The following is a 25789-nucleotide window of genomic DNA, read 5'->3' as shown; positions in this document are numbered from 1 at the left end:
ATCATCTCTATTTTAGTGAAATCTTAACTGTACAGAAACAAAAACATATATAAGAGAGTTAAGTCCTCCTTGGTACCTTTTTTTTTTTTTTTTTTTGCCCTGATTGGAATCTTTCTTTCTAAACTTTATTCATACTAAGATGTCTTTTTACTTGGAAAACAGTCAGATGTTTTTATGGACACGATTGTCTCAGTTCATTCATACTGTTATAACAAAAAGTCCATAGACAGGGTGGCTTATAAGCATTTCTTTCTCACAGTCTGGAGATTGGAAAGTCCAAGATCATGGCACCTGCATATTCAGTGTCTGGTGAGAGCTCTTTCTCATTGACAGCTGCCTTCTCACTGTGTGTGCCTTCCACAAAGAGGAAGGAGTGAGGGGGCTCTGGGACCTCTTTTATAGGAGCACCAGCCCCATTCGTAAGAGAGCCACCCCCATGATCAATCACCTCCCAAAGGACTTGCCTTTTTTTTTTTTTTCTTTCTTTTATGGTTGCACCCGTGGCATATGGAAGTTCCCAGGCCAGGGATCAAATCTAAATCCAAGCCACAGCTGTGGCAACACTGGATCCTTAACCTACTGCATCGGGCCTGAGACTGAACCTGTGCAGCCACAGAGACAACGCCAGCTGCACCACAGCAGGAACTCCAGGACTTACTTTCAATACCATTACTCTGAGGGTTAAAATGTTAACATATTAATTTTGAAATGATACAAACACTCAATCTATAGCAGTGATTGTTTAGCAATATTTTTTTTTCTTAGTCAAGTTGATGATAGAACTTTTTTTTTTCTTTGTTTGCTTTTTAGGCCACACCCACAGTTCCCAGGCTAGGGGTGGAATCAGCGTTACACCACAGCCACCACGTGGGATCTGAACCATATGTGTGACCTACACCACACCTTATGGCAATGCCAGATACTTAACCCACTGAACAAGGCCAGGGATCCAGCCCGCATCCTCAAGGATACTAGTCGGATTCATTGCTGCTGTGCCACAATGAGAACTCCCGATAATAGAACAATGTAATGAGTGATTCTTTGGCCAAGTTTCATTCCTTGAAGATGTTAGTTTTTTTGTTTTTTGATTTTGTTTTTCTCTTTCAGAATTTTTGCTTCAGAATTCCCTGTTGGACTAGTGGTTAAGGACTCTGCGTTGTCACTACTTTGCTGAGGGTTCAATCCCTGACCAGGGAATTCCACATGCCACGGGTACAGCCAAAAAAAAAAAAAAAAAAAAAAAAAAAATAGTTTTTACTTCATTTTTTGAATCTGTTTACTGTAATATTGAGAAGGAATAATGCCTAAAATCTCAAATAGTATACCTTTAGACTGTTTAGATAGCCTGATTTCTTTAGACTGGGCCACGTATCTTCCTTGCATCAGGCTCTCTGACAGCCTCTTATCTTCTCTATTACATCCGACATCTCTCAGAAATCTCTCACCAGAGTTCATCCCATATTTGCGCTCCAAAATTGGAAAGCTTTCACTGTCTTATGCCAGTCTTCTACTTAATTCTTCTTCTCTTTAGTCAACCCCAATTTTTTCTCATTCCTTATAAAAATTGTAATTATCCGGTGCTTGTATAATTATAATTATCCATTCCTGGAGTTTCTGTCATGGCTCAGTGGAAACAAATCTGACTAGTATCCATGAGGATGCAGGTTCGACTCCTAGCCTTGCTCAGTGGGTTAAGGATCTGGCGTTGCCGTGAGCTGTGGTGTAGGTCGCAGATGCAGCTCAGATCTGGCATCGCTGTGCTGTGGTGTAGGCCAGCAGTTACAGCTCCAATTGGACCCCTAGCCTGGGAACCTCTATATGCCCCAGGTGCGGCCTAAAAAGACAAATAAAAAAAAAATTACCCAGTTCTTTACTCAGTCACTTCCGTATATACCATTGGCCCCTAGTATGAGTCAGGCACTGGTCTAAAGAAAGGAAATGCAGTGGCGGACAATATAGACAAGTTCTTTGCCTTCACAGAACTACGGAGTGTGACCTCTTTCCCCAATACCCATGCCTCCTTAGATCCCCACTCTGGTGTAGACTGTCTCCCTAAATCTGAGTTTTTCCTGTGAACTGCTTTAACCAGTAGAATGCTGAGAAAGTCATGCTATGCAAGTGCAGCTTAAAGGTTAAGAAGGATGGGGGGCTCAGGGATTACAATCTGGAGAAAGCTCCCTGCGATGCAAGGCTCTGACTACCCTGAAACCAGCATGCTGAGGAAGAGAATCTTGTTAAATAACGAGGCCATGTGACTGACACCATCTTGGCAGTGGATACTCAGTTGGTGTCCCCCTCATGAACAGCCCTAGTTAAAATCACATTGACCAGAAAGAAACCTCACTGACTCTGGCCCATGTACCAAATTGTGATCAAATAAACAAAATAATTGGTCTTTTAAGCCACTGAGTATTGAGGTAGGTTGTAATTCGGCAATAGATAACCAAAGCACAAGGTATTTTCAGCTAAGGTTGGGAAGCTCTACTTCAGACTATTTCGCCCCACTCCCCAAAGTCATATTCCTAAAAACCCCAGGACCCACAACTTATTTGCTTATAAAACATGGATTTTGAAATAAGATAGACTTTATTTCCAAATATACACCTACAATGTCCTACTCATGTGTCTTTGAACAAGTCACTTAACAGTTTTGAGTGATCGCTTTCTGCATCTTAGGAAAATTGGGCAGTAACATTTATTTCATGCAGATGTTGCAAGGATATAATGAGACCACCATAAAAATAAGCTCTATTGTCCTCTCTGCTCACCAGATGTATTTGAATATGTCTAGAAATCATCTCAATGAGTGTAAACCAAATAACCAAATATGCATGATTCATGTGTTAGAATACACTGTTTAGAAATTTATTTATGTACTCATTTTTTTGTGCTATGTACTTTGCTAGGCACTGAGGAGACAGCAGTGAACAGGACAGACTAGGTTTGTGACATTATAGAATGAAGGACAAGCAAACAATGGCAACACATGACATGGGGTCAATTCTACTTCACTGACTTAATCGTTGCATGAATTCCTCATGTGTAATCAATTTTGTCAGATTAATTGCAACCTAACTGCATTAAAATAAATTTAAGAACATTTCGTTCTACTACTGAGACAAAACTATTTAGTTTATAATTTTAGGCTGTTTTTGAAATTCCATCAGCCTATTTCAGAATGTTTTATTTTTACAACACATTTATGATGTTATCAGTTTTGCATATTCAAGATATATTAGGCCTCTGCCTATACTTTGGTACATGAGCCTTTTTTAAGAGTTGACATCATTGGGAGTTCCACTGTGGCTCAGCAGAAACGAATCCGACTAGTTTCATGAGGATGTGGGTTCAATCCCGGGCCTCGCTCAGTAGGTTAAGGATCTGGCATTGCGGTGGCTATGGCATAGGCAAGTGGCTATATCTCTGATTTGACTCCTGGCCTGGGAACTTCTATATGCCGTGGGTACAACTCTAAAAAGACCAGGAAAAAAAAAAAAACATAGATACACACACACACACACACACAAACACTTGACATCATTATAATGGTTGAATAGTTATGGTTAAAAGAACTATTCCCTTGTAAGTTCTATTTTCCTTTTTAAGTTGGTTATAATTTTGCCTTTGTGGTATAGGTAGATTACATCCCAGTATCTATTTAGAAAGAGAAAGGTCACTGAAGGTGCAGGGTGCATTCAGTGAACTATAGGCCACTACAGCCTTGTATAAAACAAGATTGTGAGGAAAGCTTAAAATATTTGGTTACATAAAGTCTCATGTTGTAAGTGAGTTATGGAAAAAGTAGAGGTTTCTGAGGGTAGAGCAAAGGCTTCGACCCAGATTTTTTTGTCTTCTATTCAGTGGTGTTTCTACCATTCTGAAATTTCACACTTATACTAGGAATGTTTTTGCTAGGGAAAGTATAGAGGAAACAAGATCATCCGTGTCCTAGTCCTACATCATAGGTTCATGGGATCCATCATGGTATTCCCACTTTTATCTTTGATTGAAATCTTCCATGTAAGTAGTTTAAAAGTAAGTAGAAAGAGCTCATCTCTAATTCAGCATGTTATTATAATTTATAATGCAAAGGTAACTGAATATTATGTGATTTATGAGGAAAGTAAGTACGGTTTGCAAAATATTCGCCACTTTTGGGGCACATACCCACATATAATCATTCTAGCAAGAAGGAACTACAAGCTATTCTAGGAAATAATTATGCTATAGTGTCACCATTTCTCCTTTGGTAGAAAGTTGCTTGTTTTTGTTTTCATGTTGAATAAAGTTGAGACCTGTTGATAGTTTCTGTGATATCCAAAATGTGAACACTTGTGACATCTTATACACCATGTTGGTTCATTTTATACTCAACCTATTAAAACATTAATGCAACAGAATTCAACTAATACAGAATCCTATATTAACATCTTGTTCAGTCATCTGGGCAAAAGTAGAGTGAACACAAATATACTGATAGAGAATTTATTGAAAAATTAATTCTAGGATGTATCTTGTGATTTCTACATTTGGTACAATCTCAGAAAAACTTTTAAGTTATTATTGCAAGTTAGATGGTTCTAAGTTACATAAAGATACTACATCTCTAAAGGTATATTGGATATTAGTTATGCTAAATGAACTCCAGACACAAAGTATGTTAATTTATTTTAGAAAGTTGCTAAAACAAGGATAAAAAAGGGGAAAAAAAGAGTTTTCCTTTGTACATTTTTCACTAACTAGAAAATTTAATACAGAGAATTTGACATATTCTATGAATTAGTGTTATTCAGTGAGTTTCAGAGTAGTAATATTGTAGAATAAAATGCATAACTCAAACAAATGCAGTGCTGATAACAGTCTTGAGTGTCAAAAATGCTCGCAGAATTTTCTTCATTGCTTATCTGATGTTAATGGCAAAGAATGAGGGAATGGAAAAGTTTTGCCAACAACTCTAAGGACAGTGGATTGCTAAACTGTCTTTTTTTCCCAGAATCAGGACTATTCTTGTTGTTTAAGACACCACAATTCATATTCTTTTAATTACTCATTCTTAAGAGCCTGTCGTGTCACAAAAGTTGTGGCTGTAACTTTGAAGATCTTTTTCCAGAGTTTACAAAATGAGAAAAAATATTATAGTATGCTACTAAACTTTCCAGACTTCTTCAGAACCACAAACAGCCAGTCCTCTGTATGTCATCTGAAATGATTCAAAGATTGCTCACTCAGTGTACATCCCCAAAACCCAAGCTTGAGCAAGCACAGACACTTGATGAGGAGCCAAACCCAGAACAGCATGCCTGTACTTTTTTGCACATGGAATTGTTTAGAATTAAGACTAATTTGATTCAGGGAACTTACACCAGGTAACAATTCTTTCACTCTTTGAGCTCTGCCACATACAGGAGGGCTAGTGTATTCAGTCATTTATTCATTCATTTGTTCAATTGTTCATTCTTTTATCAAATACTCATTGATAAAAATCACAGCATCTTGTCCCCATGAAACTTGTATTCTGGTGGGTGTGACAGACAATAGTATGTGAACAAATAAATGAACAACATGATTCCAGTAGCGATAGATGGAAATTTAATCCCAGCTCCTTTCTTCTTAACAGTTGTGTGAACCTGGTAATGTTTCTTAACTTTTTTGGTATATTAATTTTTAAGATCTTAATGAAATAACATTTTTCCTAGACTTTGTTTGAAGATTAAATTAGATTATACAGCAAACTGCTTGGAAAATAACATATGCTTCATTTGCATAGGATATATACTAGGTTGTCGGCAGTGCTATTTGTCATGGGAAAAATGGAAACAAGCCAAATTCCTCAGAGGGAAATGGAATGGTTAAATAATATGTGTCATAGTCACATAGTGCAATGCTGCCCAGCTGTTGAAAGGCATGTAGTACTCAAATGAAAAAAAAACAGAGCTTAAAACATAATTTGAGTAAAAAGTATGGCAGAAAATATATATAAAATATATAAATATATAAAACATTCATGAACATATATGTATGTGGCAACATTTTAAAAGGACAAGGAAATAGACATATCAAATTCATGATGATAAATGCAGTGAAAAAGAAGGAAAGAACACTATAACTAGGAAGAGGAGAGGAGAATTTGGAGTTCTTATATATATTATATATTCTTTATTTTAAAAATCAAGTACATGATAAATTGCATGAAAAATAGTAAGAGGCAATATAGTGGGGGGAGATAAAGTCCATTGTATGAATAACTGAGATATTATATGAAAAAAAAAAAGGTCCCCTAAGAGGAAAAGGCTTTGCATATTTGTGGCCATCCTTTCTTCAGGACAGTTACGATAAGTCTAAAAATTCCTTTTCCCCTGACTTAGCAAGGTTTTGTGAAATGAATGTGCTATTGGTTTTTGGGTTGGCTCCCTTTTTCAGGTAAAACATATTTACTTAGGATAATTAAGTTTTTTTTTCAGTATTTCATTTATTATTATTATCATTACTTACTTACTTAATGCTTTGTTTAACACTGTTTTTAGCCAGGGACTTCATTACATCTTGGTGACGGCATAACATTCCTGCTGTTTTTGAGTTTTAAATAAAAAAGTCAGGGTGTTTCAGTGCATTGTCACAAAAGTAGTTGGCCCACAATTTCTCCTGCCCTACATATTACAGAGATTTTATTGACTTGTATAGACTCCAAGTGGTCCTTCTTCATGGCCTCTTTATATTACTGAGTATACACACTTATCTACCGTTGCCAGCCTAAATTCTTTCCAGCTCTGATGGCTTTCAACTTTCACTGAGTACTAACAGTCCTGGCACATAGTCACTAAATGAGGTTGTTGAGTTTCCATTTTCCATCTCACATAAATAGCTACTCAGGCAGATGTGGACTGGGATGGGTACTCCCTAAACCAAAGCTATTTGGCAAAGATTTGTCTTTCCTTAAACAGGGGAAAGGGTCTTGGTTCCTAACATCTTCATTCACTGTATTCACTGCATGAAAACCAGAAAATACTTAATATAGGAGTTGCTGTTGTGGTAGCTCTTTGAAGGACTAATGAATAAGGTATTCATTTCATTGCAATGCCTTTTCCTTAATTGTTTCTTAATAGGGTCCAATGGAATATATTTTTCTGTTTTCTTTAAAGACATATCACTTGCTTGACTTTGGTATATTTGACAAGATTTGATGACAAATAAGAAAGTGCATTCATTTAATGAAGCAAGTTTATAAGAATCCAGCTAAGAGGCGTGAAAAGCTCTAAACTTCTCTTAATTTTCAATGTCCAGATGATAACTTCAGATTCCTGACTCTGCAGTTTTTTTTTTAAAAGAAGGTTAGTTTTATTTGCTTGCATGATTTTTTTTTTTTAACTCGCCTTATTGAGTCACAGTGTCCATGCCACACCCACATTCTGGACTTAAGCTTGTAACAACGTCAAGAAATGTGGCTGAGACTTCCAGAATGCCAGCAATACATTCATCATTGAAATAGATTAATTAGTTCTTGGAAAATAAGCAAGACTTTCTCAACTCCTAGAACTTTTTTAATAAAATGTTTCTATTGAATGCTTAGACCTGAGGATCTGACCCCATGTTTTGTTAACCGTAATATGACTTCTCTGATTAGAGCAAACCATGTTAGTCTGTCCTGCCCTTTGATTCTCCTGATGCCTCTCACCATTTTGTGCCATTAACCCTGTGGAATCCCGTCTTCGTATTTTTTCAGAAATCCTGATTCAAGGGAGTGTTCCAAACTCACTTTCTGATAAGAAACTTGCTTAATTCTTTCTCAGTTCTCCACTCAATTCTATGTTTTATATTCCCTTAGCACTTTATATATACAGGTGTCACCATATTATCTGATATTTCTTCATTTTATCCTTAATAATTCCTTTGTAGCTTAATAAAAGTATGTTTGATTCCACCCCTCAAACCCTCACTGTCACCACAAACCTGAAACTGATACCGTGTCTTTTTCCTCTGTGTCTTGCCTTTCCAATCTCAGTTATTGAACCTGACAGTGTGTGGGAGAGTCAAAGGAATAACATAGGGTATAATCATCAAGAACTTAAAATCTTCAGGATAATCAAGGAAATGATAAAATGGCAAAATATTTAAATAATCTCTGACAATTATAGAAGACATACACAGTGTTGCCAGACCTCCTAGAAAATATTTTTTGGGAGACTCAGGATAGGGAGAAATTACATCTAGGTGAAGATAAAAACTACTTATGTGATGAAAGGAGAATTTGATTTGAAATTTTAATTCATTCATTTAGCATATTTTTTTCAAGTAGCTAAAGTCATTGTGATGAACACTGGGCTGGATAGAGTTTTGCTAGGTGAAGAGACAGGGATACAGGTTTATGAGAGAGGAGTAGTACAAGGATGCTTGAGCAATAGTGATGGGCCATTTTGGTGTTTATCTATCAATACATTCAGCAAACATTTACATTACTTCTATGTACTTGATACTGGGTTAAGTTCTGGGAATGCAGAAATGACAGAGAACAACACTACCCTTTTCCAAGAATTCAAAATATGGTGAGACAAGTAAAGAGTTTGCAGAAAAAAAAGTGATAATCAGTGTAACAGACACACATAAGTAAGCCATGCTCCCAGAACTAAGCATCACTAAATGATAAGATAAAGCTCCAGGCCTTTGTAAGAGACAGTCAAGTAGCATAATTGCTAGAATAAATATTGAGATTAAGAATATACACAGGCACTTTGTGTTTTAGGGATTTTTCAAAAATGTTGGAAATTAGGAGAAAGACAGTGTGGCTAAATTTTGGATTAAAGAAAAATGTGTGGTCCAGGTCAGTGAGGCCTAGGGAATATGAACCAAGTTATAACCAATGGGAATCTTTGAGGAAATTTAGTCAGAGATGTGGTCAGAATGCTCAGCTTCAATGGTCAGCTCTACCCTTGATGTAAAGAAAAAGAAAGATGAGACTATTAGAAATCTAGAATTCCAAGTTTTGTTTTGTTTTGTTTTTAATGAGGTACAAACAGTAGAATAAGGAGGGGAATCAACAAAAACTTGATGAATAAGTGGTTCAACAACCCCTTCTTGGTTTTTTGCCTGAGAGAAGAAAAGCATGAAACTTGGAAGATTACACTTTTGTGTCTAAATCCAAATTCCAGTGACAGCAGGCAGGAAAGGCTCTGGGCCATGCCACATGGGCCACGGCTGTGTGCAAATTTGTGTCCATCTGGTCACAAGGGAAATTGGTTGGCCTGAGGCAAATTTAAATGGGCCCGAGGACCATTTATTTAGAATTAAGTAACAATTTTCTTTTGGGAAATTCACCTGTTATTACAAGTAAAAAGTAAATTTCCACACACAGTGGCTCATAGTTTCACAGCGGGAAGATCTGCTTAACATTCCAGAAAGTTCTGCTTTACCTCTCCAGTTCCTCTCTTACTGAAAGTATTTGGGGGTAACTGAGAGTTGGAAAGTCTGCATTCTGAAATTCCCTCTCCTATGACTTTCTGTGAAAACATTGGCCTATCAAACTCTGTGGTCCCTTTCTTCATTTGAAAAATATCTCAATGCTCCTTTTTTAAGGCTGCACCTGCGGCACATGGAAGTTCCCAGACTAGGGGTCAAATTGGAGCTGTAGCTTCAGGCCTACGCCATAGACACAGCAACACTGGATCCGAGCCACATCTGCGACCTATGCCTCAGCTTGCAGCAACGGTGGATCCTTAATCCTCTGAGTGAGGCCAGGGATCAAACGCGCATCCTCAAGGAGACTATGCCATGTTCCTAACCCGCTGAGCCACAGTGGAAACTGGCCTTTTGATTTTAATATATTATAAATCTCTTACAATCTATGACAACCGTTTTATTTGAGAAATTGAGTAATCCCAAGTACTGTGAACATCTCTTTTGAGTTCTTACTATTTCATCATCTTGACTTCATTCAGCTTAACTGGTCTTTTTATTTATTGGACTCCTGACTTCAACCGTCTTCTTGTTTCTTTTGTTTTGCTTTGTTTTTCTAATACTAACTTCCCTTCATCATTGACAAATTTTTCTAGTAACTTTTAATATATCATACCTTAGGCCCCAAATTATTACTTTCTTGTTTACGTGTAATTTTATCCTATTAGGTAGGTCATCCTTACTTTTTGTATGGTCATGCAAAACTATCTACCAAAACATTCCATCTGAATTCATTCAAATTGAATGAGTTAGTTAGGCTAAATGTATTATGGAATTAATCATGTACTCAAAGTTATACACACACACACCTATGACATATTAGTACTCATTGGTCTTGTTTACATATTGCACTACTGAATGTTTGAAGATAGAGATCCATCTAACCTAATTCTATTAAAATAACATAACACTAACGTAGACCCACATTTCTTATAGATGTGAACAGGGGGGCAATGATAATATCATACTTTGTTACAAGATTTATGCCCAATTATCAGAGTTATTGAACAGACTAAGGTTTTGCCAAATTTCTTATTTAAATATGAATAAATGGATCTACACTTTTAGAGGAAACATGTAAACCCAAAGAAATAAATATACGCATACAAAAAACTATTCTCATAACCCTACGCCATTTTTTTCTGAGAATCATATAATTTTAAGGGAATATCTGAAGAATACACAATGAATGAGATGAAAACATGAAATTAAGCATTTACATAGATATTATAGCACTAAAGAGCTATATAAAATTCTAATTATAATATTCATTTAAGAAAAAATGCATTTTGTTGTTCCTTATTAATGTCTTGAGGGAGTTGATACATATATATCTGCAGGATGGGGGATAAATGTTAAAATTTTGTACTGAAACCAAAGTTTTTCACTAACAATGTGTCAGTAGAACTCTTGACATGTCAGCAAGTATCCCCAACCACAGATTCCATTCATTTTATCTGACTCTCTTTTTGTTTGTTTGGAATATGAGGTTGTTCTTTGTACTGAGATAAGTATACATTATTGGGGCTTGGTTTATCCAAAACAGCATATGCTACTATGCTAAATAGAGGTTTAAACTTGAAAATGATGTTGAAATGCTACTTTGGTTGTAGACACATGAGAGGAAAAAAAAAGAATTTGTCTTTCCATTGCCAATGTCTTCCACATCAAGGGGACGGAGCCAGATATGTCACTCTTGTGTTTCCTTTTTTACTTTGCCCCTCAGAACCCTTTCTCTCTTCCTCTCCCTAGTCATGAGAAGGGTCAAAGGGCCACCAACATTTACCATTTTAGACTAAGTAATCATGGGCTTCTTTTTCAAGTCAAGGAAAAGATGCAGTATCTGTAGAAACTCTCTGCTTAGCTCTGACTTACTAATGAGTATCACTGGAGAGTCACAGGTTAATCTTCTGAGACAGCAAATTATGTTTTTTGTTCCTGCTCCATAGTCCCTCAATTTGAAGACGACAGGCAGACACTTTGTACCTCTTTACCCCAGGAAAGTCTGTGTAGTGTATGCTGCCTCAAATTTTGTCTATCTTTCTTTCTTAGAAAATTTAAGCTGCCTGAAAATAAGCTTATAGAGATAAGAGGAAAAAGGGAGAAGTGGTCAAAGTGGAGACCAGTTTGCCTTATTCCAAAGTTGGGGCCAGAGGCTCACTAGCTCTGCCGACAGTGCAGAACAAAACCTTGAAGCACCCAGGGAAATGGGAGGAAGACATCTTACAGAAAGTAGACACAATTTCTAGCCTGATCAAATTATCCTTTGCTTAAAAAACACAGAAATATAGCACTGCTCTCAGCAATGTACCCTGAGATCTTGGACAATGGATATCTAAGTAGTAATCCAGTGAGAACAGAAGGCCCTTGGGGCTTAAATAATCTGAATGGGAAACAGATAATAAGTTAGGGACTCAAATCTAAGGGTTTTTTTTTTTCCCCCCTGGCTTTAAGAGACAGAGATTCATTGTCAGATTTACTACCATTTAAAGGGGGAAATGTGCATATTTCTTACATGTCTAATTTGTGAAGGAAGTGTCACATCAGGTATAATACCTAGGGTATGCCTGGATGATGGATGATCCTGTTGTTAAAATCTAGATACTTCTGTCTGTTGGTGAAGAGTAGAATAATCATTCATACAAATTCTAATGTAAATTCCATTTGTCCCATGTCAAGGTAGACAATGCAGCTATGGTGTGCAATCATAAGTTCAATATGTGCCCTGCTTTATAGCAGGTAGTCCATGCAAGTTTTCCTGGCAAAATTATTAACAGTATGCACTTTCACAATCAATAGTATCCCAGTTTGAATGATAGATGATTTTGTCAGGCTACCCTTGAAACAATTTGACTTTGAGATAATCACTAATTCATTTTCATTATCCTGTACATATGCAGTTGCTGAAGCTTCTAAATAGTATATAGTTAGTGTTTTGTAATTTCTCATTATGTAGGAAATGTGGAGTAATCTGTTATTAATAAATTTAAGTATTTATCAGAATACTAAAAAAAAACAGCCAGAATAGAAAGATCGAAAGATTATTATAAATTTCTTAGCCTACCTTTAAATTTAATGGGATTTAATCTTATGAATCTTCAGGGAAACACAGAAGAAATTAATAATAAAGTTCAGTGTGACACATTTTCTAATTCTGTGCAAAATGAGAAAAGTCTAAAATACCATTTGATACTGTACATGAATTAGTACAAGACAGTATACAAATTATTTGTATTCCTCAAATAGTATAGAACTTTTGATCACTTAAACAAAAAGAAATAAGAGAGAGAGGTGGCAGTTGATGTCAGTGCAAAAAATGTTGGGATACATGGTATTCTGAATTTGTATTGTTAAGAATGAATATGCTAAATACCTATTTAACCAGAATGCAGCCATGCTCATAAAGCCTTGTGAAAAAGATAAAGAAAAATATGCAGTCATCAATGGGGAAATCACTTTTTAAAAATCCTGTAAGAGTTTTACAAAATAAAACATTAACAATAATAAAAGGTACAAAAACATTTTATCAAGGAGTGTTGAAACAGCAAATAATTTTTAAAAATTACTGTTACCACCAGAATGTGTTCCATTATCAACTATGAAGTTAAAAAGAATCACATCAACAAATGTGTCTCATTTCCAGCTGGATTCACAGTCCTACTTATTGCAGAATGTGTATCTATACTAAGAAAACAGTTATATCTAATGTTTTTGGATTGTAATACTTAGTACTGTTAAAATGGCCACATTAGTCAAAGCAATCTATGGATTTAATGTAATCTGTATCAAATTACCCATGACATTTTTCACAGAACTGGAACAAATAATCCTAAAATTTACATGTAACCATAAAATACCAGGATTCCTAAAGAAATCCTGAAGGAAAATATCAAAGCAGGAAGCGTAACTCTACCAGGCTCCAGACAGTACTGCAAAGCTACAGTAATCAAAACAGTGTGGTATTGGCATAAAACAGATATATGAATCAATAGACCAGAATAAAGAACACAGAAATAAACCAACCACCTACAGATAATTAATCTTTGACAAAGAAGACAAGAATATGCAATTGGAAAAATACAGTTTCTTCAGCAAATGGTGCTGGGAAAGTTGGACAGCCATATGTAAATCAACGAAGTTCAAACACACTATTATACCATGCACAAAAATAAACTCAAAATAGCTAAGACTTAAACATAAGACATAACAGCATAAAACTAGAAGAGATCATTGGCAAAACATTCCCTGACATAAATCATACCAATGTTTTCTTAGGTCATTCTCTCAAGGCAATAGAAATAAAAACAAAAATAAGCAGATGGGACCTAATCAAACTTACAAGCTTTTGGAGAGTAAAGGAACCCACTAAAGAAAATGAAAAGACAACCTATTGAATGGGTGAAAATTTCTGCAAACGATGCAACAGACAAGGGCTTAATTTCCAAAACATACAAACAGCTCATACAACTCAACAACAAAAAAAAACAAACAAATTGAAAAATTGGGCAGAAGATCTAAATAAACCTTTCTCCAAAGAAGACATACAGATAGCCATTAGGCACATGAAAAGATGTTCAGTATCACTTATTATTAGAGAAATGCAAATCAAAACTACAATGAGATACTACCTCCCACTGGTCAGAATGGCCATCATTAAAATGTCTACAAATAACAAATGCTGGAGAGGGTGTGGAGAAAAGGGAACATTTTACACTGTTTAGAATGTTACATTTTACAACATTCTACACTTGGTGGGAATGGAAGTTGATACAACCACTATGGAAAACAGTAAAGAAGTTCCTCAAAAAGCTAAAAATAGAATTACCATATGACCCAGCAATCCAACTCCTGGCTATGTATCTGGACAAAAGTATAATTCAAAAGGATACATGCACCCCAATGTTCATGGAAGCACTACTCACAATAGCCAACACATGGAAACAGCCTAAATGTCAGTCTACAGATGAATGGATAAAGAAGATGCAGTTAGTATATACAATGGAACATTGCTCAGGTTTAAAAATTAACAAAATCATGCCATTTTCAAGAACATGGATGGAACTACAGATTATCATACTAAGTGAAGTAAATCAGAAAGAGAAAGACAAATACCATATGATATCACTTATATGTGGAATCTAAGGTATAACACAAATGAACCTATCTATGACACAGAAACAAACTCAGACTTGTGGTTGCTAAGCGGGAGGGGAGTAGGGGAGGGATGGACTGGGAGTTTGGGGTTGGTAGATGCAGACTATTACAAATGGAAGGGATAAGCAACAAGGTCCTACTGTAATAGCACAGGGAACTATATACAATATGCTGAGATAAATCATAATGGAAAAGAATATAAAAAATGTATATATATATATATGTATAACTGAATCACTTTGCTGTGCAGCAGAAATTAATGCAACATTGTAAATCAACTTATTACTTCAATTAAAAAAAGGAAAACATGTTTTGAGGCAAAGATTTGAAATGAAATATTAATTATCACTGATGAAATTTCAACTGCTCTACACAATAATGTTTTAATAATTTATTTAAAACTTAAAAATTCATGATTTGGAATACTGTTTAATGGATTTGTTGAATTTGTGAATTAGAAGAAGCAGTATTTGGACTAACATATCAAACAACTTTTTAAAAATGTTGTCTTATAAAACAGAATTATAGCAAAACCTCATTGGAATTTGTAGAGGAAAATCTATTATACTATGAAGGAAGTCTGGATCTTTTTTGAATTTTTGAAAAATACTCTTGATGCTTTAATTTGGCACTGACAAAATCACTGCATTCTCAATTACCTTGGAATAATGCAATAAAGATGTAAATCAAGTAAATTACATTAACTCCTTTTTAGTTCAATGAAAAAAAGGTTATATATATATTTGCTATTATACATCAAATAAACATCAGGGAAGTGAAATAATATATCTGAGAAGATGGGAACTGAAATAATGAAAATTGGAAAAATATTAAAATCTCACCCTGATGATCTCTTGCTCTCCTGAACTGTGCAGATTGCTGTTTGTTTGCTACTATCACTTACTACCTTGCATAATGCAAAATGCATAATGTTTTGCTCATTTTATTTCTCAATGCCAGTGGGGTAAAGTACAATTTATAATAGAAAATGTCCCCTTATCTCCTCTATGTAATATTTTTTATGCTGTACCAAGGGCCTCGCATAATAAGTGGACTAACGTGACTTTAACTCAGAAGATGAGAGTCATCAAACATCCTGGAAAAAATCATCTAGAAAATATACATTTCATGTAGATTTTTTTTCTACTTGATAGCAAATGAGGAGAAACTCTTCAAAGATAGTCATAATGTCATCTATAATATTTAATAGAAATTGGGGACCACATTTTCAACAGCAGGGTTTGGTTAAAGTAAATTATGATTGGAGTTCCCATTGTGGCTCAGTGGTTAATGAATCTGACTAGGAACCATGAGGTTGTGGGTTCACCTCACTCAGTGGGTTAATGATCTGGCGTTGCCATGAGCTGTGGTGTAGGTCACAGACATGGCTTGGATCCTGCGTTGCTGTGGCTGTGGTGTAGGCCGGTGGCTACAGCTCCCATCGGACCCCCAGCCTGGGAACCTCCATATGCCGAGGGTAAGGCCCTAAAAAAGACAAAAAAAAAAAAAGAGTAAATTATGATAAATCTATGTCATAGAATATTTAACATGTAATGAAAATATTTTATAGAAGTTTTAATGATGTGAGGAGTTCCCATTGTGGCACAGTGTAAACGAATCCAACTAGAAACCATGAGGATGCGGGTTCGATCCCTGGCCTTGCTCAGTGGGTTAAGGATCCAGCATTGCCATGAGCTGTGGTGTAGGTCACAGACGCAGCTCGGTTCTGGTTGCTGTGGCTGTGGCGTAGGCTGATGGCTGTATCTCTGATTAGACCCCCAGCCTGGGAACCTCCATATGCCATGGGTATGGCCCTAAAAAGCAAAAAAAAAACAAAAACAAAAAAAAACAAAAAAAAAGTTTTAATGACATGAGAAAATATTACGACTCTTGTTACTCTATAACGTTAAGTAAAAGATACAAAACAAATATACATATATATATATACAATATGAAGTTAATTATATGTATATATGTGTATGTACATTTTATACATATATAGATAAAAAGATTAAAATGTTAGTTGTGGTTGACTTTAATTTGTCATTATCAATAATTATAATATTTTTCTATTATATTCGCCTTTATTTTCTACATTTTCTACAATGTGTACATATAATTTCTAATTAGAAAAAATGCATTAAATGATTATGGACTCTTTCACATACTTATTCACAATACTGGAAAATGAGATATGATAGGCTACTCCAGGAGAATCCAACCAATAGAACAAGTTTATACTTAGGAACAGAGTTAAAAACCCTCTACCAACCATTAGCATCAATCAGTATTCTATTACCAATAAAGAAAAATATTTGATCTAGTTCTAAAGGTCTTCATAGGATCTGGGAGATCAACTCTGCATTCTCAAAGGTCAGGATGTATTTTTATTACTGGTGATAATTACTGATGACTGGAATCATACCCTATATATTTGGTAATTAACATACCATTAAGGGTGTTCAAAAATTAAGTAAGATAATATAAGAAATAAACATTGCCAGTGGCTGCCTTATGGTCGGTATAGCTAATATTTGTTTGTAGTTTCTGACATAATTGCAGAAAGTTTTCTGATCTTTTAAAGGACTATGTTCTGGGCCTTAAATAATATATTAAATACATTGTACATTTCCATTAATACGACTTTGGAGTTCCACTGACGGTAAATGTCAAGCCTGAATGCTGGCTAATAGCCTTGAAACTTTGTCTATAAAGTGTATTTTAGCACAAACCTCCCAGATTACAGATCTTCTAGGGACTACTGAGTAACAGAATTTCCAAGTAACCTCTATAGAGAAAGGCAAAATGTAGGCAAAAGTTGAAGTAAAACTTCTAGCAAAATAGCATATCAGCCTGCATAATTATGGACTGTGAAAGTCAAATACCCATAGCATACCCCAGCTCTTCATTTGTCATTAATTAATCTTAGTTTATTTAATCATTAATTAAACATCAATGTTATGAGTCCCTATTAAAGGACTGGAACATGTGTAATATATTACTGAACAAAAGAGTCAGTATTTCTGACCTTGTGGAGTTTATAGTCTAGGAGGCAAGTTATCAAGAGTTAGATAATTTTCTGGAATAACTCTAAGAACATTTAATTGTTAACCCCAGGTCTAATTAGAAATGGCAACCTGTGAAGTAGCAAGGGAGAGCCTGGTCTATTCTGAATAATATATGGTTGTTTGGAATTGGACTTTTGAGCTATAACCATATGCATATAAAATATTTAACATTAATTCTACACATATTTATTAGACCCTGATAGACAATGTGCTAGCTGTTGCAAACACAAATAAGAAAAGACAGCATCTCTGCAATACAGACATAACGGTCTCATGAGATAAACGTAATTGTCACCATTAGTTTTGAAGATCAAGAAAAAAGATGGTGTAGGAAAGAAAGGAAAAGAAAGAAAAATAGGGAAGCCCTTATTTAGGGATTACAGATTACTTCACTTAATATATAATAGCCAAAAAGTGTATTACCATTCCGTATTCATGATGAGAAAGCTGGGGCTCAGAGGGTATGTGAATTGCTAAAAGCTATTCATTTAATTAGTGGGAAAGATAGAATTTGAAATGCAATCATTATTATTATCTCACCGATATCTTAAATCATAGCAAGAGTACCATTTACTGTGTGTCTTAAAAATATTTTAAAACGTCTACTAAGGATATAGTAACAAATCAGGTACAATGTGAAATCCATGGGTGAAAATTGCCCATAGATACTCATTCTCAAAACACTATCTAGGATATATAAGATCTGCTGTAAATGAGTGAATCGTACATACATATGTACATACATACCTGCATACACACATACATAAATTGATCCAGAAATTTAGGCAATTAAAAAATATCTCAGCATCTTCCAGCTTAATTTTATAAAGATTTTCCAGTTTTCACATAATTTTATGTTGCAGTAAGGCATAATTTTAAAAATTTATATAATTTATTTCAGGGCAAATTGAGTATTACTTAATGAGCAAGGAAAGAGTTATATTTTAAAACCTGAATAAATACAGACATTTTTTGTTATCATTTTCCTTAGGGGAAAAGAAATCATGTTAATTTCAATACCAATAAAATAGTGAGTTTTCATGTTTTACTTTTTCTAGTATTTGAGTCTTTAACTGGATATATGAAAGTGTGTCAGCATTTGCAAGCTTGAAAAAAAATTTAAAATCTTAGAGTCTCTTGTTAGCTTAGGCAGAGAGCAATGCAAAATACTTTTCACTTCTGGCAAAAACAACAGGAAAAAAGCATTAGTCTCTCCAGGGTGATTTGGTACTTCCTACTCTAGGGTAGTCCAGAAACACAAAATGAGATCAGGCTTTTTCACTAATTTCTGGCCTTCTCTTTCTCTCCATTCTGGCAACGAAATGTGGAAAACATATTTGTTCAAGGGCAATGTGAACTCTTCCTGAACCTCTCAAGACATCCACGCTTAGTCACAGAAAAACAGAATTTTTTGGTTCTTTCTTAACTTCAACTTCTGAAGCCACTAATGAATCATACAATGGCTTCTCCCAGTCTCCATCCAATCAGAATTAATTTTCCTTCCTTTACTTATCACATTATAAGTAATATTATGCCAGAGTGTGGATTTACAGAATGCTTGATCAAAGACATGCAGTCAGTTTTGTGGTCAGAGTGAAATAGCCCGTATTCTTAAAAATGTCCCCTTTATGCCTCCCAAGCTGTTTAAGCCAAAACTACTATTGAAATAGAATGATGGTTAAATGACTGAGTAGGATGATTTTTTTTTTAAAGGTCAGAGTCTATTATCATGTTTATCTTTATTAGTCTCCAGAGTTATTTGTTCATTTGAGGGTGGCCAGAGAAAGAAGTTAGTTTAGAGATTATTTCATTTTATGAATGGAAAAAATAATTGCTATCAAGATAGGAGGCATTATCTGTTACATTATATTTGCCAAAGTCCCAAGAGGTTTTCAGATAATAAATGCTTCTAATACAGTGATTCTCAAAGACTAGTTTGATTAATAAAAATGGGAATCTGCCCAATGTCAAATTGCAAAAGAATTTACCCACATATAAACTAAAGAGTAGGAACCCTTTAGGAAAAGAGAACTAAGCTAAAGGGGAGTCAGCAGCATCTCTGAAATGAAGAAAAAGGCAAAAAAATAAAGAGGAATTACCTTCCCATCCATCTTTCCCCAAACTGTCTGCTTCACTGCTTGAAGGGGTGTTGAGCAACTTTCAGGGATTGCTATTGTGACTGCTCAGCTGAAGATATCATTATGGGTTGTGAAAGACAGCCTTAGATATTAAAAACTTTTACTTCCTTTCACTCACTTCTTTTGTAGAACTCTTCAGTATTTTAAGAAAATAATGCACTGATAGTATTACTGTTAATATATTTATTTGAATTCTTTTTCAGAAACACCAACCTGAGGTTTATATTTTTGTTTGACCTTTTAAACGTCAATTTGGAGTTTAACACTATAGCACATAAAAGCTATGTGATTTGGGCACACACTGATCCAGACCACATTTTCTACCCAGTTTAAATATCATGCTCATTGCTGTTTCCATTTTGCTGTGATTTGAGAAACATCAGGTTTCCATTTCAATGTTCTTATATATTCTTCATGACTTAAAAGTAAAAGAACAATAACTTTAGAGATTCTTTGAAAAACTGTTTAGTTTGCTTTTCTTAATTTCAAGGAATTTCTAAATTCATGTTTCTCATGAGAGAGCATATATTCTGGATTACAATACATCAAAGAAGAAAGTCTTTACTACATGGGGTGCCCTTGGGTAGCCAGTAAACTCTGTAAAAATGTTTTAACCTTTGCAGTCCACAGTCTCTGTTGCAACTAGTCAACTATTTGCACTTCATGCAACTTTCACTTACCATGGATTTATTCTTTTGATTTTTAAATTTCAAGTGGTTAAAAATGGAAAAATTATTCTTAGGCAGTAGGCTATACAAAACTAGGCTGAGGCTGGATTTGTCCATGGGTTGTAGTTTGCTGACCTCTGATTGGTACACTGGTTAGAAAATTGAATCTTGAAGTTAGCCAGTCCTGAGCAGAACTAAAATTCTATCATGTGTTGTGCAGCCTTTGGCAAAGTACCAACCCTCTCAGTATCTCCATTTTTATTGGCACAATTTCTATATAATAACATAATGATTAAGTACAGTTAAGTTCTTATTGTGTACTCATTAAAGTAGCTCCATTATTGGGGCTATAACTTTTTCAAGTAGAGAAGTAAACCTGCCTCACCCTGCTTCAACCTCTATGTAAACAAACAATAGTCAACTATTCTCATTGGTAAAATAACATTTGCCAAACTTGAAGCTTCTTTGTGTCATTCTCTTTCCTGCTTCGAACAATGCTGATTCCTCCAGCTTTAATTTTGAGGTGTTTTTCTTCCAATTCCTTACTCATGTTCTGAAATTATTTTAAATACTCTGAAATGATTCATAATCCTCTGAAACTCTGACACCAAGAATGGACTGAATTTTAAGACTAAGTATGCAGCCATGTTCAAAGTCTTTGCATAACCACATGAAACATTTCCAGAACTGCTGGTTGGGATTTTCTGAAAATTTAAGCGTCATATCCAGTGTTTTTTTTACAGAAAGAATATTTTATGCAGCAGTATTTTCTATTTTTATATGAATTCAAAATCCTGTTGATACTTCAAAGGATATCCTGTTTGATTTCTTACTTCAACTAGTTACCTCAGTAGTAAGAATTGTCTTTTTACCTTTATTTCCTCTTTATTTTTAAAACTATATCTATAAATTATCTTTGCAAGGATATCTCAGATTGTACTTACATAATAACAGCTACCTTCTCCTACCCTCCGGCAGCCACAATGTCTAACATGTACTAATCTTTTCTTTGTCTCTATAATTTTGTCAAGTCAAGAATGTTATGTAAATGGAATCATACAATATGTAACTTTTTCTCATTTCCTTTTATTGAGTATAATTCCTGTGAGATTTATCTGAGTTATGGTGTGGTGTAGCATGTTGCTTTTTTATTGCTAGATAGAGTTCCAAGGTATGGATGTACCACAGTTTATCCATATGGTTGAAGAACATCTAAATTGTTTCTAATTTTGAGCTATTATGAATAAAGCTACTGTGAACATTTATATATAGGTTTTTTGTGAACATTACTTCTCATTTCTCTAGGATATGTGCCCAAGAATTCAACTGCTGAGTTATAAAATAACTGCATGTTTAGTTTTATAAGAAATTGCTAAATGTTCTCCATAGTAGCTGTATCACTTCACATTCCCACCAGCAACATATGAGTGATCAACTTTCCTCTCAGCCTATCAGCATTTGACTTTTCTCACTATTTTCTAATTTTAGCCATTTTGATACTTGCATAGTAATATCTCATTGTAGTTTTAAATTTAATTTCTCTAATAGCTCGTGATATTGAATATTTTTCATGTGCTTATTTGCTATCTGTAATATCATCATCAATTATGAATTCAATTTCTTTAATGGTTATAGGACTATTCAAATGATCAATTTCATTTTTTGATGAGTTTTGTACTTTTTTTGGCTTATAATAAATTGGTCCATTTACAATCTAAGTTGAATTTATGACCATAAGTTATTCATAGTATTCCTTTCTTATTTTTTTATTGGCTATAGGAACAGTAGTTACATCCCATATATGTGTAATTTGTTTCTTATTTTTATTAATCCTGCTAGAAATCCATCAATTTTATTTTCAAAGAAGCAACTTTTTTGTTTCATTGTTTTTCTCTATTATTTTCTGATTTTCAATATCACTGATTTCTTCTCTTTTCCTCATTACTTTTTGACTGCTTTGCATTTATTTAACTCTTAGATTTCTAATTTTTTGAGTTTATAATTTAGATGATTTGAGAGCTTTGTATTTTTTTAACATAAATATTTTGTGCTGTAAATTTTTATCTCAGAACAGTTTTATCTGCATCACACATATCCTAACACTTCTATCACATCACATAATTATCATTTCTTTTTTGTGATGAGAACATTTAAGATCTAGTCTCTGGGCATCTTTGAAATATATAATACAGGGAGTTCCCATCATGGCACAGTGGTTAACGAATCCGACTAGGAACCATGAGGTTGCGGGTTCGGTTCCTGCCCTTGCTCAGTGGGTTAATGATCTGGCGTTGCCGTGAGCTGTGGTGTAGGTTGCAGACGCGGCTCGGATCCCACGTTGCTATGGCTCTGGCATAGACCGGCGGCTACAGCTCCGATTCGACCCCTAGCCTGGGAACCTCCATATGCCGCGGGAGCGGCCCAAAGAAATAGCAACAAGACAAAAAAAAAAACAAAAAACAAACTGAAATATATAATACAATACTGTTGACTGTAATCACAACACTGTACAATAGAGCTCCAGAAGAATGTGATCTTGAAAATTCTTCTTTTACTACTGCAAATATCTTCCTCAGAAACTGAAGACAAAATTAAAAAAATATGATGTATTACACACAGCTAGTGACAAAACACACAAATCTGGCATTGTTCAAAAGTATCAAATTTTGGAGTACCCTTCATGGTTCAGTGGTTAAGGAACCCAACTAGGATCTATGAAGATGCGGGTTCGATCCCTGGCCTTGCTCAGTGGATTAAGGATCTGTCATTGCCATGAGCTGTGGTGTAGGTTGCAGATGTGGCTCAGATCCTGCCTTGCTGTGGCGCAGGCCAGTGGCTACAGCTCCAATTTGCCCCCTAGCCTAGGAACTTCCTTATGCCATGGAGGGCCTGAAAAAGAAAAAAATTTAAAAATTTAAGAAAATAAAACTATCAAATTTTAACCAGTCAGTCTCTAGGAATCCAAGCAAATGCTGAAGAATTAAATCCTATGTATGTATTTTATGAAAATTGCACAGCATTTCATAATAGACAAAGTTGTCCTGATGTTTTGTGCTAAGTAAATACTGAGTAATAGTAGTCATACTAGGGCATATATCAAAGCAATCACTAACAAAGTTGTGAATGGAACCTGGTTTATCTAACTTTTGGACTCCGTTTAATAGACTCATTCACCTTATATATATGTAAGTCTACTTTACCATCTCATTACAGAGACTTCTATTAAATTTCAAACGAGAAGGCTCTTTTCTTAGTTTGGGCCTTGGGGTTCCACAGCCACTAAAAGCTTATAACTAAAGGAAACTTAAGCGCATTCTTCCTAGTAGTGCTATTATCTAATGAATCACAGCTGATTTTGTTGGCTGAATAGTCTCAGAAGAAAGTTTTATAATGTGTCCAGGGTTCAATGATTGCTGATTCAGTACATCTTTATATAATAGGAAAATAAGAAAACTCTGCAGTAAGCATGTTGAACAAGGTTTTAATTAAAAGCAGTCCTACAGCTGGCAGCAGACTCTGTCCTGTGTTTTTATAAAATTCTTCAAAATATTTTAATCTCTACCTTTACTTATTATTAGGGTAGTTACATTTTTCTGACTGATAGGAATAAGAATCATTTTCAGCTCATATAATTAATAGAGTAACACATTTACTTATATAGTATAGTCAGCCAGCAATGGGTGTGTGTATGAAATAAAAAGCCCACCCCTATCTCCCTAGTGTATGACCTCAACTTTGGAGAAGATAATAGAAATGGCTTATGTAAGAGATTAGTTCCTGATGTTTATGGAATTAAAATCCACAGAATGTGCCCTTTGTTTAAAGGCAGAGATGGGAGCTTGCTCTTGTAGTCAGTGCCTTATTTACATGTACACATGTGTCATGTTTTTAAATATGTCCTCAAGTATAAATTCTATTAGTAGATTCCAGCTTCCATCTCATTGTTGTCTTAGGACATTTTCTTTCTCATCTTCCCTTACTATTTATGGCAAGTGGAAATCTGACATTATAAAGAAGAGGCTGATGCAAAAAGTCTGAAGCTTTTTCAATTTTCAAAAAGAAAGCAATATGTCTGCAGTTTTGTAAACTATGTTCAGTGTCCTCAGTTCTCCACTGACTTTGATAAATTACTTTAAAGGGATTTGTTATAAAGAAACAAATCCCCAGGATATATATTTCTCTCATTGCCTCATCTCTTTATTTTTCACATGATTGTCCTGGGAATCTCTGAGAACATCTGGGAGAGCTCTGATTACAAAATCTGAAGTGTTTTGAGCACAGAGCAGTTTGTAATTCTGATTTTCTTTGTTTGTAATGCTGAATCTTGTGTTTCCACCCCTTCTTCACTCTTTTTAAATAGATACCATGTTCCAAGATCTCTTATAAATGGGTTAAGTAAACTTGAGGTCCATGGAGTTAGGATTTCTCATCACTTAAGGGAAATCTGATATAACAGTTTTCATTATATCTCAATTGATATCATGTAGGGTGAGGCAATTTCATATAAAGAGGGACAAGGGATATACTACAGGGATCTCAGGTTGCAAAACCAGTTTCTTAATCTCAGTATTATAGCACCAGATGTAGCTGCTGTAGGAATTGGTTCATACACGTATTAGGACCTTTTACTCAAAATGTCGACTTTAAATTCACTGAAGTTAGAGACTGGATTACATTTTATTTCTGTATGTACCCCCAGTGTTTAACACCGAGACTAGCACACAATATTCAGTAACTGCTTCTTGAATTGAGTTTGTATTATACAACTGATAAACAAGTAAGAAAACAGATTAACCGATGAATAATTATGTTTTAGATTGTGGGTTCCATTACCATTTTAAAGATATTTAGTAAAATTCAAAGAATCGAAAGGTAAATTGATAGGCATAATTTTTAAGAATCTGTTTTTGTCTATTATATGTGATACTACCATTATCAGCTTGATATGCTGCAGCCTTATGTTGAATAGTATAATACTCATCATAACTATCAGTTACTTGGTTTTGTTCTGTGTTGAGGATTTTATAACCATTATTTAAGAACTTCAAAACAAGCTATAAGTTCTTATTATTTCATTATGTAAGAAAATAATTAAAAATGAAATTTTTAAATAATTTTCCCCAAACTTTATGACTGAGAATTGAATTCAGATATACTTGACTGTAAATCCTGAATTCTTAACCATTTAGTGATGGAACTAGCACTGGATTAAGAATAAGATCAAATTTTATACTAAGCTTTGATAATAGCTCTGTGTCACCTTGGGCAAGTGATTTAAAATTCTTTGACCTCTTGCTCATTCTGGAAATGAAAA

General features: G+C 34.8%; 1 protein-coding gene and 1 long non-coding RNA gene across 16 annotated transcripts in view; one reads left to right on the top strand and one right to left on the bottom strand.

The window, feature by feature from the left end:
- The window catches only part of LOC146403582 (uncharacterized), a 30038-nt gene extending 10200 nt beyond the window's left edge, over positions 1-19838 (bottom strand). For both annotated transcript variants that reach the window (XR_014804485.1, XR_014804484.1), the window contains exon 1: positions 19769-19838. This is a non-coding gene — a long non-coding RNA (uncharacterized LOC146403582). The remainder of the gene's footprint in view (positions 1-19768) is intronic.
- Positions 1-25789, top strand: part of LOC146403580 (uncharacterized) — a 688950-nt gene that overhangs the window by 532907 nt on the left and 130254 nt on the right. The window lies entirely within an intron of this gene.

The sequence above is a fragment of the Sus scrofa genome, chromosome 5, assembly GCF_054392235.1.
Source record: "Sus scrofa isolate SSC_HxYL_T2T_F1_AM1 chromosome 5, Sscrofa_HxYL_maternal_Yorkshire_Landrace_v2.0, whole genome shotgun sequence".
In the NCBI taxonomy this organism is placed as follows: Eukaryota; Metazoa; Chordata; class Mammalia; order Artiodactyla; family Suidae; genus Sus; species Sus scrofa.
Note: the sequence above shows the minus strand (reverse complement) of the source record. Positions and strands in the feature narration are given on the sequence as shown.